This window comes from Strigops habroptila, chromosome 3 (assembly GCF_004027225.2).
Source record: "Strigops habroptila isolate Jane chromosome 3, bStrHab1.2.pri, whole genome shotgun sequence".
Classification (NCBI taxonomy): Eukaryota; Metazoa; Chordata; class Aves; order Psittaciformes; family Psittacidae; genus Strigops; species Strigops habroptila.
This window is the reverse complement of record NC_044279.2, coordinates 87,787,488-87,804,294: the sequence shown is the minus strand read 5'-3', so window position 1 is coordinate 87,804,294 and position 16,807 is coordinate 87,787,488. Positions and strand designations below refer to the sequence as shown.

At 41.3% G+C, this 16,807-nt stretch overlaps 1 protein-coding gene across 1 annotated transcript in view; it reads right to left on the bottom strand.

Moving 5' to 3' along the window:
* UGT8 (UDP glycosyltransferase 8) overlaps positions 1-9,424 on the bottom strand; it is a 47,083-nt gene extending 37,659 nt beyond the window's left edge. The window contains exon 1 of the mRNA XM_030480158.1: positions 9,128-9,424. The gene's annotated coding sequence lies outside the window, so the exon portion shown is untranslated. The remainder of the gene's footprint in view (positions 1-9,127) is intronic.
* Positions 9,425-16,807: the final 7,383 nt, after the last annotated feature.

The window sequence follows — 16,807 nt, the reverse complement described above, 5'->3', positions numbered from 1 at the left end:
TTACCACATAGTTTAACCCTCAGGTACTGATTTTAAGAGCAAGGCCACATAAGAGTCAGAGGTGACAGAAATCAATTCATGAACCTTCTAGAAGTTGCAGACTACTCTCCAGTAAGGGGTAAGAAAAAACAGGTTTTGCAGTACCTGTATAAAAGTTTTTAAATACACAGAAACTTCCTGCCAGTTTCCAGAACCAGCAATTGACTACAACTGGATTACAACTTCAGAAAGGGTCCAGAGATAGGTCTGGGGATTTTCAAAGACAATCTGAGACTTAGGTACAATCTGTTAATTTATAAATATTAAAAGAGAGAGATAAATCAGAAGTTGCAGAGGGTCAAGATAAAGATGATTCACAGCTTAAGACTACAATTCACAGAGGATGGTCTGGGTGTAACAGCAAAACAAATCCACAATAAACCACCCAGATGTACATCAAGTACTGCTTCTACATGTGCAGACTGTGTCTGTTCCTACCCACTGAAATTGCACTTTCTAGGAAATGAGAAGATTTTCCTCCACTTCTGGAAAGCAACTAAAACTTTTTGAGCACTATCACTACATAATAACAAAGATTTGATGAGGGTTTATAACAGAAACATGTTCTCTTAACTACAGCCCTGCTATAGGCTAACGAGTATTTCACTAGTGAATAGTTTAATGCAAGACTGCCTGTTTAATAACTGTAGTCTGAGATTAATTTGAAATACTCCAATCTTCTTGAGTATATTTTCATGAAAATAAGCTAACTGATAATGAACAAAAAAATTACCAAAGTATCACAAAGCAGATTACTTAAAGATTCATCACTATGCATGGTTAAAGAAATATTGCAGCTTTAAGTTACACTCTTAAAATAGACATGCTGTACACAAGATTCTCAACTCTGAAAGAAAAATTTGCATAGTCATCAACTGTCCTTGGGTGGGTTTCCATGCAAGTCTTCATGAGATTTACCCCAAGAACTCGCATTTACAGACTTCCAGGCCCCACAAGCAATGGATGCCTCAATCATTACAATGGCCTACCCAGTCATGTTACAAAAACACACCTGAAATTTTCCACTTCAGCATTCTGGGAAGAAAAACATGTAAACAAAGCTTCCCACAAGCATTCCATGCTCTGTTTCTTGTGAGAGACTTCTGTGCCCAGGGACCAAACACCATACATACCAACACACACCTCTCAAAGTTCAGCTTCTTTGAACCCAGGGACAGAACATAACATTCTTCCACAGACAAGCAAGGCTTAACCAAGGGTGTAAGTCACCAACAGATCTTTCTCAGTATTTACAGTACACTGGCATACAAGTTTTATTTAGACTACCGTGACAATCTTCTCCAAGCTCACTCAGGTGTAAGAAGCTTAGTGGAAGAGAACCCTAGAAGAAAGCAGACGAGATTGCAATCTCTTTTGCCTGCAAGGTATGGAGCAGCAGCAAGATTCCCATGGCCTGTAGCTCACTTCACAGAATATCAGCACAGCAGGCTTCCTGTATGAAAAACTGACCCACCTCTTACACCACAAAAGCATTTGCAGCCAACGCTACCTATGGCTTCCAAGCTATAAACACCATTTCAGCTAGTGGCCTGAGGACCATCAGGAACGGACACAAGCCTGACTTGGCAATCAGGCAGCAACCTGATCAAAACAACAGTTTTAAAAAGAAGTATTTGTTTCCAGTTTAGTCAATCCACCTTGTCAGATCTTCACATAGAAGCCAAATTCCCTGGTTATCAGTGTGCCATTACTGGAGGGAATGGTAATAGCAGCTTAAAAAGTTGGGACTGGCACTATAATAATCTTTTCCTTTGGAAGAGTTGTGTGGCACTAGAAGAGGTTACCAGAGAGGATGGGGAACCTCCGTTCAGGACCTGGATGGAAAGCAGCCACAGATAACCTGCCCTTATGTTGCCAAGAATTCTGTATTGAGTAGAAATTTGTACAAGAGCTTCCAGAAACCCTTCAAGCCAACATTTCTGAGTCAGTTAACCCTTTCATTCTGCCAAGGGCAACCTCTGCAGAGGCAGCACTGCCTGCAGCACATGCTCTATCCTGAGTACTGCCAATGCCAGACCTCACCTGCAAGCTCATCACTGGCAGCAACCTTCTAGTCAAGAATGCTCTTGAGAAAGATACTGCTACCTAGGTCTAAGTTTAACGTCTCAGCACACCCATGCCATAAAAAAAAAGGTACTTTTCAGCACCTGTTTGCATTGTGATAAATTGGCAGAACTGGCTTCCCAAGCAAACTTACAAAATAAACATCTAGCTACTCACGTACAGCATCTACATTCTCTAACTACCCCATTTTAAAAGCGCAAAAGCACTACATCTTATCTGAAACAAATACCTAGGAAACTACTACGACAGCTTTCTAACAGCTATTAAAGTGAGAAGAGAGAAACCAAGTTAAGTGCTCACTTGAAAAAAAATAACTCGTTATTGACTAACCAAGAAATGTTTTATGTATTTGGCACAATAACTCTGACGTTGCATTCTTATTCCTACATATATTTCCCATGTTTCATCTTAAATAAAAATATTCGGTCATAGAATGGTTCGGATTGGAAAGGACCTTAAGATCATCTAGTTCCAACCTCACTGCCATGGCCATGGATATCACATAATAAACTGTGTCACCCAAGACACCATCCAACCTGGCCTTGAGCCCTGCCAAGGCTGGAGCATTCACTGCTTCCTTGGGCAACCCTCACAGTAAAGAACTTCTTCCTTATATCTAAGCTGAAATTCCCCTGTTTCAGTTTAAACCCATTACCCCTTGTCCTATCGCTACAGTCTCTAATGAAGCGCCCCTCTCCAGCATCCTTGTAGGCCCCCTTCAGATACTGGAAGGCTGTAGAGGCCTCAGTAGAGGCTGAGGTCTCCACGCAGCTTCTCTTCTCCAGGCTGAACAGCCCCAACTTTCTCAGCCTGTCTTCATACGGGAGGTGCTTCAGCCCCTGATCATCCTTGTGGCCTCCTCTGGACTTGCTCCAACAGCTCCATGTCCTTTTTATGTTGAGGACACCAGAACTGCACACGGTACTCAAAGTGGGATCTCACGAAAGCAGAGTAGCAGGGCAGGATCACCTCCTTTGACCTGCTGGGACACTTTCCATGAAACAAAACAGATTCAAGTTAACTAAATCTGCATTCTCCATCAATTAGGTTCATGGTCAGGTGTAGCCAAGAGGAGATGTACAACTGCATTCAGATGAGTAGATTCCCCCTCCAAGCACTGCATATTGCAAAAAGCACATCCAAGTATGCTGCTGAGTTTGACAGCTGCAGCGAGCCCCTCAGCTGTACTTCCCGCTTCATCTCAAACCTGCACATCCACATGCCATTTAAATTATTCTAATTTTCAGAGCAGTATTCTGGCCAGAAGCCCTGTTCCTAACCCAGGTTTCATTCAGAGAGATATGCTTCTTTGTCTCCATTAATAGTGTAAGCTAGAAAATACCTGACTTTGCTCTGAATCGGAAAGCTCTTGTTTTAAACATGAAACTGGGAGGACAACAATGATGTCCTGAGAAGAAAATTAGGGGCAAATAAGTAACAATATGTGAGTACCTGCCATGGGTTTTTTAATGGCAGTACTTCACTTCTGTTGAAAGTTTTTACAATTCTTTTTTTTAATCCTTTATTTTATGAATTGATGCTCTTGCCATTAAATTACAAAGCCTTATTTATTTGACTTATATCAAGTAACTTACAAAGGAGGTAGGGGGCACTTAGAGACAAATCAAATTTAGCATATGTAACTGCATATGAATAAAAAAATCTTCAACTGAGACCTTGAATGTCATATTTTAACATTTCAAGTTTGTAGGACAGCTACACACTCAATCCTTATGTGTAGGAAATGTATAAAGTAACTTCTTAGAGACTGGTGTTGATGCACACATGGAAAAATTTCTAAAATGCAATATAGTCTTAATTTAATGAACTCAGTCCACCACCTTTTATGTTCACACTACTGCATTCAGTTCTGGGCACCTCACTACAAGAGAGACATTTTGGTGCCAGGGAGGGTCCAGAGAAGGGCAATGGAGCTGGGAATGCGCCTGGAGCACAAGTCTGATGAGGAACGGCTGAGGGAACTGGCGGAGTTTAGTCTGGAGAAAAGAAGGTTCAGAGGGCACCTTATCACTCTCTACAACTACCTGAAAGGAGGTTGTCATGAGGTGGGGGTCAGCCTCTTCTCCCAGGTAACAAGTTACAGGACAGGAGGAAATGGCCTCAAGCTGCACCAGGTTTAGGCTGGATATTACGAACAATTTCTTCACTGAGAGGGTGATCAGGCATTGGAACAGGCTGCCCAGGGCAGTGGTGGAGTCACCATCCCTGGAAGTGTTCACAAACGGTGTAGACGAGGCCCTCAGTGATATGATTTAGTGGTGGCGCTAGCAGTGCTGGGGCAAAAGCTGGACTTGATGATCTTTTCCAATCTAGTTGATTCCATGATTCTTTTACTCTACCACCTCCTCTTAAATACACTGAGGAAACCTTCATAATTTTTGGTTTTATTTCTTAAAAAGCAAATTGTTTCACCAGAGCGTAATGGCTCGTTTCCAACTAGTTCAGAGTCTGCCCCACGATTGCCTATTAACTCTCCCTTCAGCAATGAAAATGATTTTCACTTACTACTCATGTCACTTACTTTCCATGAAGCTAAACCATCCATTCAGAGGAGTAAAGAACAGCACAGAGCAAGGAAGAATGCTATACCTGCTCCCCTATACAAAATCATGTTCATGACAATTGTGCTACTTCAGAGAAACAAATCACATTACAACTGCTTTTTGCAACTCTGAACTTTATAATTTAGAAAAGTTATCTATATTGTCTTCCAACCCCTTAAATCATACATTTTATCTGCAGTTTGTAAAAATGCAAAAGTTGGTGGTATTTTTTCCATTTACCATCACTACTTCTCATATTAAAAAATACCTTCTTGAACTGGGCTAGTAGCTATTCTTTTTCTAAAAATAAGCTACTGGTAATAAGTGTCCCTTAGTCCCAGGTATACACCAGTCCCAGGTGTACTGATTCTAACTGCTAAACAATTGAGTTATTCTATAAAGCCACAGGTAGTGTCATCAACTCCTCTCATACTTAGGAATTAAGAATGCACACAAAAAAAAAAAATTAATAAAAATCTATGTTAAAACTAAAAATTTCAAAAGCTTCCGCAAGAAAGGACACTACTACTACTCTTCCAACATGCTGGCTCCAAGTCAAGAAATATAGCACAAAATATTTCATATAAATAGCAAAATAAAAAATAATTTTAAAAAAGCATGGCGTGATTATGTAATAGCAATAAGGAAAGCTGAAAATTCTTCTCCTATTAGATGATAAAACATTATGAAGAAAATTATTTTAATGGACTTGCAATGAAAACCAGCAGCTATCAATTCCTAAGAGGTTTTCTTTACAAAACTACAGACAATTTAAACACTTCTTCCCTACAAACAGAATTAATAGGACCTCACACACTGAGCATTTAAAATATATACATGTCAAGAAAACACTAGAAATATTTTGTCCAAGCATTCAAGAAACCTCACATCACAAGTCTTGGAAATTCACTCCAAGCATAGGTGTCCTGGGGGAGAAATGGAAAAACCACCACACATTTCAGGATAGAGAACTATATTAAATGGTTCTAGTGTATCTTACTTCCTGGAAAACACAGAGAAGAGCATTCTACAATGCCTGTTCAGAAACACTTTGAGCTCTATCAGAATGTCAGTTTTCAGCCCAAAGATAGTTTCTAAAACAACAGCAGCACACACACAAAAAATATCCATGCCAAATTTTTTTTTGCAGAATAAAAATCCCCAAAAAATGTGAATGATTTCAAGTGTATCAGCATTTCTTGAACACAATCCTGTTCTCTTCTTAAATATCACACTATCATACTGAAGCAGAAATAAAAGCATTTCTGTTAAAGAGTTAGGATCTGGAAAGAAAAGGTTATTTCATTTAGTAAGCATCTCTTGAATATGATCTCACTACAAACATCTCAATAGCTTTTAATATTGTACTGTGATTTTTCTAGTAATTATCTGACAAGGGACTCAATCAAGATGGAGTAAACTGAGATGAATTCTTGGTACTACACTAAAAGAAGCAACCTGACTAAAACAATGATGCGGAAAGAAGTACTTTAAAGAGCCCAAAGTGGAAAACACAAAGGAAAGTAGGCATGGGCAATGAAGTACTTGCAGTTAAAGTCAGAAATAGTGTAGTTCATGCTCGGGAAGGTCAATTAGAAAAGTCAGCATAGGCATTGTTGTTACAGTTATCAGTATAATTAACTGCAGAACATTTCTGAGGCAGTAGGAGGAATGTTGCAGCAAATTACATCCTCTGTACAAATCTCAACAGGTACAGAAAAGGCCATACAAAAAACTATGCTGAATGGCATTGTTTTATGGATGATGAGGCTTACCACAGTGCTCTCACCCAATGTCTGCACAAGTAGTAACATACCTACCAAACAAAGAAAACCTTGATAAATTTGATCCTTCCCTCTCCCTCCCATTCCTGGAAATAAAACACATCACTATAAATCAACCAAGTCAATCTGTAGCAAATTATATATGGCAGAGAATTATGGCCGGTTCTCTTACTTTTTCTTTACAAACTAATTAGACCATGCTGTCATGATCCACAACATCCCAGCTTTATTTACTATATAGTTCTTCCAAGTGAACCAACTAATAGACTTATTCCCATGGGTTGGTTTGGATAACAACCTCTAAAGCGTTAGATATGATAAATACGGAATTAAAATTTCATTAACATGGTACTCCTGACTACCTTTGATTTTTTTAAACAGTAACAGCTGAGTTTATAATAACTCCAGATCGGTGCCCTGTGACAGTCCTGCCTTGATCACAGACTAAGCCCAAATTGTAGCTGCAATGAGTGCCAACAAACTACAACAGCTAGTAGCCATTTGCCAAGTTGAAGCTGTCACACCAGCATATAAAACCAACCCACTGCTCCATTACCACTTCCTTAGCAAGTCAGCTGCCCTCCACTCGCACAGGCAAGGACAGGACGCTCACAAAGCCCAGGTGACACCACCCTGCACAGTACAAGGATGCACAGATTGCCTGACACCCTCCTCAAGCCCTGATTAGTTCCATAGGTTTCTCCATCCAAATCCTGCTTCCGAAAAACCCCACTGCTTAGAGCACTCTAAGAATATAAAATATAAGAGTTGTTTACAAAGTACTCTACCATGACTCTCACCTATATACTTAAGACATACATGACTAAAGAAGTGCATAATTTTCTTTTCTTGCTTCCAGCAAAGAGCTGTTGTTGATGGCAGATGTTGTGCAAAAATCAAAAACAAAATGCAAGCATTTCAGGCCAAGTACTTATTTTCTCATATTTCAACAAAAATTTTTTCACAATAGCATGAAAACCGTCTGAAAGACTCTAAGACTCCAGCATGAACTGATCAGTAGTTTTAGAAGAGCAGCCACTGCAGTATCCAGTGTTCAGCCTAGACTAATGACTGAAACAAAAGAACAAAAACAAGGAAATGTGAAGTAAAGGTTACTTGTACGCTATATTGTGTTGGTGCTATCAAACTAGCTCAGCTAAAATATGTAAGTGACCTTGTGTGAGAATGCTTGGAGAAGCAGGCAGCTTCAGATGGGAGACGTAACCCAAGACAATTTTAGAATAAATGTCTAGAAACAGGGAATTATTCCCAAAACAAAAATACTACTTTCAAGGTGTTTGCTTTGGGGAGGAGGGAGACCTTCAAGGATGTCTACTATTGAAGTTACCCACTGCTACTCACCCTGGCAACTCTGATAAGCATGCTAAACGGGCTATTTTTTATGATTTCTTATCATTTGAGAGCTTACATACTCATTTTAGTACTGACAAGTCATAGAGAGATATTAAATGGTATCTTGTAAATACCACAACTTTATTGACATATTGCCATAAAAGTTTGTGCTTAACTGTTTTCCATCTTTTTAAACCTACAGGGAGGCACAGCACCAGTTATGCCACAGCCTTCCTTCAAAGGCAAGGCAGATTTGACCAAAACTAAGGTAACATTCACACAAACCACAGCACACTCCAGACACATCCCAGACCAAATACTCACATGGAGGTCCCTCACACCAACGCCTTCAAGCTCGCAGCCCGGTGACAAAACGCATCACTATAAACAAACTTTGTTTACTAAGGACTCACGACAAAGTGGCTGCTCGATTTAACATCACTTCTGGGGGGGCTGCCGCCGACAGCCCCTCATGGCGGTACCAAGGGCCAGGTGACCAGGCAGCCGGGGCGCGGCGCACCGCACCGCCCGCCTGAGGTGAAGCCGCAGCCGGTGCCCCACACACCGCCTCCCGCCGGCGCCTGACGACCGCCAGGTAACGCGCGCGCGCCAACGGCTCCCCTCGCTGCCACCAACTTCCTCAAGGCGCAGCGCAGGCACCCCGCACCCTCCCGGCGTCTCTCCCCGCTGCGGCGCCGGAGGGCGGCCGGCCAAAGACACCGCCTGACTCCCGCCCGCCCCGCACAGGTGCCGTGCCGGTACGCTGAAACCCTCTACGAGGGGCTGTCGCGCTCCCCGTCGCCGCTCCTCCCCTCAGCAGCAGCCCAAGCTCTCCTCAGGGGAAGGCGCCTTTTCTGGCGCTCCTCAGCACCCCCGCAAGGACACGGCGCTCCCCCTCCCGCACCCCCGGTTCACGCCGTCCCCTTGCTCAGGGACACCGCATCGCCACGGCCTCCCGCTCCCCTGCGGCTTCTTTTTGGTCAGTTTACAGCTCTTCCCGCTCCCCTCCTCCCCCCTGCCATCGCTCTCCCTCCTCCCCCCACACGCACCCTCTCCTCCAGACCCTCCGCCACGGAGTGATGCAAGGCGCCCCGGGCTTCCTCTTGCGTTACGGGAGAGAGGAAAGGAGGAAGGAAAGAAAGGAGGAGGAAAAGGGGAACTCAACAAAGCAGCAAGGTGAAACGAGAGCTGACCTCCATCCCGCCCGGACAGGGACCCTCCGTCCCCCGCCCGCGTCGCCACTGGCCCTCCTTCCCGACCGCCCTCCCGCTGCCCGCAAGGAGCACTCCCCAGCTCCCTCACCGCTCTCCCTTCAGCGCCGTTTCTCCGCGCCGCTGCCTCTGGTAACGAGCCGAAGACCGGAGCGAGCCGCTCGCCGGCTCTCGGAGCTCCGCTTGCCGCGCTTTTCCTTCAGTCGAACGGGCGCAGAGACTGCGCGGCTCCGTTTGGCCCGGCCCGAGGCCCTGCTCCTGCCGGAGCCCCTCCGCTGCGGCGCCGGGCCCGCCTGTCGCCTCCGCCCGGGCTCTGCTGCACCTGCTGCGGGGCTGGGCCGAGGAGAGGGCACCCTCGTTCCGTCCTCCTTCAACTTCTCATCACTTTGCCCCCGCCCCTCTCCGCTGCGCTGCCGCCCCGGCACCCCGCCGCCCGCATACACCGGCGCTGCTGTCGTTCCCCCTCAGTAGAGATGCTGCCCCAGGGTCCCTTGGCTAGACGAGGAAAGGCTCCCCTGGCCCCTTCCCTCTTGCCGGCACTGATTTCTGCTGTCCTGGTCCCCAGGCGCCCTCCCGCCCCATGCACCGCCCCAGCTCCCAGGACGCTGGGGAGCTCCCGGCGGGGCAGGTTCCCTGTGCCCGCCTCTGGCCGCCCTCCGCCAATTAGCCCAGGCGCGGCCGCGGGAGGCTCCACCAGAGTGGAAGGCCCTGCCTCCGCGGGAGCGGCCGTAGGTAGCACGGCGGCAAGTCGCTTCCCACGGGTTTCCGGCTGGCTTCGCGGGCGTTCTCATGCTCCGCGACAGCCGAGCACGCTGTTGTTCGTGCGCGCTGAGAAGCGTGGAGGGTTTACGAGGGGAAAGCCGGCGCTCCTGGGGAAATCGTAATCTTAGCTTGTAACCGTAAGGAGTATCTCGACAGAACCGTGTCCTAATACTGGTCCTCTTCTTTGTCAGCTAGTTTCGATTAAAAACAGCATATAACGATAAAAGACTCCTAAGCCTTTTCTCCCCCACATCCCTTTCATTAGACGTAAGTGGTGCTGGGTACCCGAGTGATTCACCATCCTTTATTTCCTCCTCCTGCAGGAAACGGTGCTTGGGGAAGGTTGACTTAAAGGGGTGTAATGCTCCTGTATTTCCAGTCCTCTGTCATCGTGGGTAAGACCTACAGTAGCCTTCTAAGCCATTCGCTGAGGAAACTGAAATACTAATGGTAATTCTTCAATTAGTTGGGGGAGGGGGGGGGGGGTGTGTTTGGTTTTTTGTTTTGTTTTCATTTTTTTCCCATTACTACTTGTATAATAGAAGTGTAATTTCATAGCTGGCAGATTATTAATAAAGTTATTTGAAAGAGCAAGATTTGCCCCCCTGTCTGCCACACACGTTTTAAAATCCAAACTTTTGCTCTGCTTCTTTTAAGTTAAAAGTTCAAAAGTGTTTTATGGACCTACCAAGGTAAATGTTTCTTTCATTGAACTTTAAGGGAAAAGAAGTTTTGGACAGTCTTAGTGGTTCAACAGATCAAGTTACTCCTTCAATAAAAGTGAAGGTTTAAGTTTCATCAGATAAAACAAAGTAAATGAAATTTGAATGGTAAGTTAATGAAATGCATGATAAGAAAACTGAACGTAAGCTTTAAATTAATCTCCATTCTAGTAAAGACGGCTTGCAGAAAAATTAAACTTTACTTTTGTTCAAGCTAATCAGATTTTTTGGGATATAGAACTTCTCAAGATATTCATTATAGAGCCTTTTAAAAGCTTTTCTGTTTGTTGCATATAAAACAAATCATTAAAGTTCCTCAAATCATGTGCCCTGTTTGAGATGTAGTTAACATTAAATGAGGTGTTAGGGGTTAGTGAGTGATACTCAAATCCTACAAATAGTGGCCTCTGGCTTTGAGGTAAGTATTGAGCTTCTAAAAATGAGGTTCTGAAGTTAAATGTCCCAGACTCAAGCATACAGAACCACTGTTGTGTTGAAAGTTTTAGTTGCTTCCAGGCAAAATAAATTTTAAACTGTAATGCTGATTGAAGACAGTTGAATAAATTTGGCTCCTTTGCATATCTAAACTACCTGGTTATTCCAGTGGTAACTGATATAGTAAAATCCAAATAGACTAGAGCCATTCTTAGGTTCACAGTGGGCTTAAGTCTAGATTTGAACTAAACGTAGATTTTGTTCACATTTCCCTGAGATGTGTTGGAATCCCCTCCATGTTTATGAGGATTATTTTTGTTTCTTGGGTAGCAGCCATAGTAAAGCCGTTCTTACTGTGGAAGTAGCAATGCTGAAAAGTAGCAATTGGTGCAATGACCTGCGTAATTTTATTAAAATTCTTAGAAGACCTTGGTAAAAAATTGATTTGAAAGTTTTCGTGGAGTGTTGTACTGAAAATGTCTCACAGTGAGACATTTTCATACAGTGGCAGTATTTTAAATTTAATTACTGTATACTATTTAATAGCAATGCAGGAGAGGTTGTTTCTTCTAGGAGCTTTTTTATTCATCCCCACACCTTCTACCTCTCCAGTCAGCAAGTAAGAGTTGCTGCATTTTATCAATGTTCTGCCTTCCTGGTTTCCTCTCTTCAGCAGGCTGGCATGGGTCAAATCATTTTATTGAAAATTAGGGTATTCAAAGTTAGTGATTTCATCGCCACGTGATGCAATAATCTTTCTTTGGTGCAAATATTTCAACTCAAAGTATGTGGTATTGACCTGTCTTTGCCTGTTATGGTTACATGCTAGTGCAAAATTGTTTTTGTTTCAAGCTCCAGATATGCATATAAATTTGTATTTAAAAATTTCGGTTTTCTTTCAAAGATGATATTTTTTTCATTTGAGGGTAATGATGATATATATGGTATCTAATGTTACCATAGCACCTGTTCTCTGAGAGACCGACTTTTGGATTGGAAGTGTATCTTCAAATGTGAACACTTAGTATAATTTCAGTTTACTGTTTCCTGGGCAGCTAATCCTGTAATGATTTTTTTTTGTTTGTTTGACAAATGCAGGAGAAGCAACTTCAAATTGTGACTGTACTTGGGCATCTCTTCAGTGGTTTCCTGGTATAGAAGACTCCAGATGTACTAAATGTCGATTGTCTTGCCTTCAGTGTAGATTTTAATATGGAGATATAGTGCAGTTTGGGGTGAAACCTTCTAATATTCTCTATCACAATAATTTTCCAAAGTAATTGAAACCAGAATTATTAACTTGTGCGGTGCAATTATTAGTTTGTAATAGCAAGTTTCATCTTGTCACAATTTAACATCTCTCAGAAATACTAGGCACTCCTGGAGACTCAAATTACAGTGTCTTGCAAGATAAAGTAGTATTTTACTCTGGAATATCAGTGTCTTGTAGATGACAGCTCCAATCTTTTATTGCCTTTTTATTTTGATAGACAATATAGTGATGTTCATATACTTCATCATTGAAGAGAAGCAAGTGACCTGTAGATTGTTTTCAGAACAAAAAGTGTGCTTTATGCACGCTTAATTTGGGGTTTTTTCTGTGTTTAACTCTTTTTTCTATTTGTTACTTACATACTTACAGCAGTCAGCAGTAAATATAAGGTATCGATTAAGCTATTATTATAAATCTAAGGTATAAGGTATACAGCCCAATACTGAAACATGGAATTTTTGTACTCCAGTAAATTCCAAAATATAACACGGAAATTCTGCATTGCAAAAATGTCAGAATCTTGGAATTCCAAATCGTGATAAGGATATTAGATTAAAATAAAATAATAAAAAATCACAAAATGCTATAAATGTGAAGCATTTTTAATTTTCATTAACATTTTACAGGGCTAATAAACACTTCAGAAGTGTTTTTTAATAACCTGTTACTATCATCCAAAGGGGCACCTTCAATATTATTTTTCTAGAGAGGAATTTATTTCATTTGCCTTTAAGGTGGACACCAATGTCATTGAAGTTATTTTTACTAAGGAACAAGAAATGCATCTTGACATGAATTGTTTCTCCGAGGAATTTAGAACTTGATTCTGTTGTATAAAGGCAAAAGTGCAGCAGCTGCAGAGCACTGTTTCCTGTTGTGCTTTCTTCCCGCTAGAGTTTTTATCATATGAGAATCTAGAAATATTACATTGTTAATTATAGATTTATGTTCCTTCAAATTTGGTTAATTGGACTGGACAATGTATGTAAGTTAAATTGACATTTCTCTCCCTGGTGCTTTTCTCCTGCTTTGTTTGGGTCTGCTGGCAAAAGAGAGAGAAATTTCTGCAGTAAATTTCTAGATCATGATGATTCACATACAGTTCCTTAAGTGTTTTATTTTCCTAGTGCCTTCGCTGTTTTGACTATATGTGCACATACTTCAAGACTAGAAGCATAACCTTCCTTCTAACTCATCTAAGATAGTGTTAACTAATTTTGCTTGTTAATTGGTATGAGATCATAAGCAGCCAACCTAACTTATTGAAATATGGTTTTTAGTTCTGTTGCCTTACCAGCTTGCCAGATGGAACTAATAATCTGCAATGTATTCCCTAATTTAACTGCAGTGTTACCAGACAGCCATCTCTTCTGGATGTGCTTGCCACGTCTTGTGACCTTATTCACAGATCCCCATAAACACAAGAAAGGTGTACCTCCGTATATTAACAAGAAGAAAACAAAAAAAGAGTCTTTAGATTTTGCAACTACAGTGTAATTTACAGGACTGTTTAAATCAGTACAAACTGACAAGGAACCCTTCAATTTATGAGTTTGTATGCTCTTTAGTAGGGACTTCTCAGCATGACAAATACCATATGGACGAACAAAGTTCTCCTAGGCCACTATTCAGCTTCTGACAATGGGAAAAGAAAATACCCTTCAGAGACAATGCAGCCACTTCCTATAATCAGTTCCCCTATACTCACCCAAGATGTATTTGGATAGTTACAGGATAAAGCCCTACCTTTAGTGATGACTTGTTGCCCACAAAGCTGCTCACTCCCTTTTGACCCTGCTGCTGAAAAAGGCTGCCTCTGTAACTTCTGTGAAAATAAAAGAAATCAAGGTCAGCTGCTTTTCCAAAAGAGCTTGGAAATTTTGGCTCTGGAAAATTAATCTATGTTTGAGCATTTTAAAGTCTTAGGGTTGTATAGATGTTAGGTTGAACTGTAATAAGCATGCAAGAAGTGCTAGGTGTGGTGTAGATATTTACTTATTGAGTAAGGGTTTATGTTACCTTTCCTGGTGGCTTTTTGTTCATTTGTTTGTTCTATCTTAGCTATGATTCCCTGAAGTCAGTTCCAAACCTGTGCAAGCGTCTGTATTGTTCTTGAGTTCTAATACCATTCTTCTGGCATTGCACACTTGGTCGCTTCTTGAATTGTGTAATAACCACTTCCTTGTTATGCTATTGACATGAAATGTAGAAACAGCAAGGTGCCTATTTCTGTTCACATTTTGACAAAATTGTTTTCAATTTCAGTAGAAAGGCCCTTAAGCATATAAAAAAATCTGCACATGAAAACACATGCACAAGGTTGTATTTATTATTATTGTTTCTACCCATAAACCTCTCTTTTCAGTTATGTTTTCTTTAATTCTTTGGGAGTTGAAGTTAGAACTGAAAAGACATGGCTGTAATTCAGATGGAGGTTCAACTGCCAGATGATTTTTACATCTCTGACCACGCTGTAGTAGTATGAGCTCACAAACCACCTGTGTGGATTTAACTTGATTAAAAGATAATGGGTTTAGTGACAATTAATTTTTTTTTTCATTTACAAATGTGATCGAATTTTTGCCTCTTAAAAGAAGATAAGTGCTACAGTTTTATATCCTCAAGATTGAGGAAGACAATATGTAACAGGTATTGGTGATAGTCTTTGGTCATTTTAAAGTATCAAAAGTCAATTACCTGATATGGCTTGCTTAATTTGATTAGTTTGTTAGACATGAAGAAGCAATTACAAAATGCTACTACAGTAAAGTCTCATTTAAGAAGGTAAAAAGAAAGATCTTTCAAATACTTAGCAAAGCTTGGGGCTAGTACTAGTTTTATACTTAACCAATACAAGATTCTTTATCAGAACCAACCGACACTTCTCTGGTCCATTTTTATCTACATATTGTAACAAATACGGAGTTCAAAATCTGACTGCAGAGAGTAAATCCAACAAGATGCCTGAATGTACTTTGTTTTTATATTTCCTTGATAAGTCATGTTAGGAATTACTGATTAGCCTTGCAGATACAGTTATAACTTAGATCATACATGATGGTAAACTGTGGTTTGTGTAATTTTCCTATATAAGCAGAAAGGTTAGTAGTGTATGACCATAAATAAGGTCATTAATAGTGCTTGGATACTGTACTAAAACACGTTGCTGTTTGACTGAAAGGTTAAAAAAGGCGGGGACAGGGGGAGAGAACAAAGCAAACAAATGTATTACTCCAACAGTATCTTACTATATTTGGTTCTTGCAACATTTCTCATTAATAAGAAAGGTCTTAACCACACCTAAAAAAAAAAAAAAACCCAAAACACCAAACCCAGAAAGCTCTATGTGTCGTGTTTGTTCTTCATACCTCATCTGAAAGGCAAGAGTAATGAATAGAGCTAACACGTAGAACCTCAATAGAGACTCAAGGAAGTAGTCAGTTGAACTGAGATCTAGCTGGCCATTCGATACTGGGATCATTGACACGGGTGTGGTGAGTGTATATGTATGTGTGTGTTCAGTTCTCTGTTTTACAGATGGTTATTCAAAGAGTATTCATAGCCTTGATTGTAGAGTGGCAAAAGCTTGACAAAACAGTTACTAATCTCTTTTAAAGGGAGTTCCTCATTTCCTTTCTGTTTCATACAGGTGGGTAGTTTTCTTTTTTCCTTTTCTTTGTGGTGGGGTTTTGGCATTTTTTTTTTCCCCTCCTCCTCTTGTCAGAGGTAAGGTAAGATGAGTAGGCCATTTAGGCTCAGTGATGTTATGTCTTTGTAGTCAAGAGGACACTAAGCAGTAGTCTGAAAACATTTGCTAAGCAGCATTAAGAGTCTTCGGAAGACAATTCATGTCCATCCTTCCTTCGATGTCTGAAGGTATGTTTTCTGTCTCCTTGGTGGTGCTCTAGATGCATGTTATAGGCTTTACTTGGTAAACTAATAATGTCTATAGTACTCTGGTTTTAAGATAAGCTTGGCAAGTCTATGAAAGACATTGTAGGACTGAGTTCCTGTAAGGATAGTAGGATAGCAGACTCAATCCAGCAGGTCCCTTTGAATCCTAAATTGCTGATTAGAGATGTGTAGGACCTGAGAGAGGAAGAGAGGAAAGAAAAAAAAACCCAAACCAAACAAAAAAACAACCCAAAAAAACCCAAAACAAACCCCACAGGACTCTTTAGCCTTCTTTTTAGGACATTTGTAAGGGATACAGGGCAAAGATCCCGAGTTCAAGCTCCAGTGCCAGGTGACTGTTTAATGTAGACACACTGCTTTGCTTGTATACAGAGCTAGGAGAGATAGGGGATCGTAATCTCCAGCAAGTGATATGAAACAACAGCCCAACAGCATGATTAATCAAAACTGGTAAACTAATAAAAGTGTGGCCACTGGTGCAAGTCCACAGAGCACGGAGAGAATATGGTGTTTCAAGTGCCATGAGCCTATCTCAACAACTCTGCAGTACTTTGGTATGTCAGTAAATTCTAGTATTAAATTCCTTTTGACAGCTGTGGGCCTTCACTAGCAATGCCTGTTAATCTTGTTATAACTCTTGTGTTGGGCGTGATGGGAAGCATGC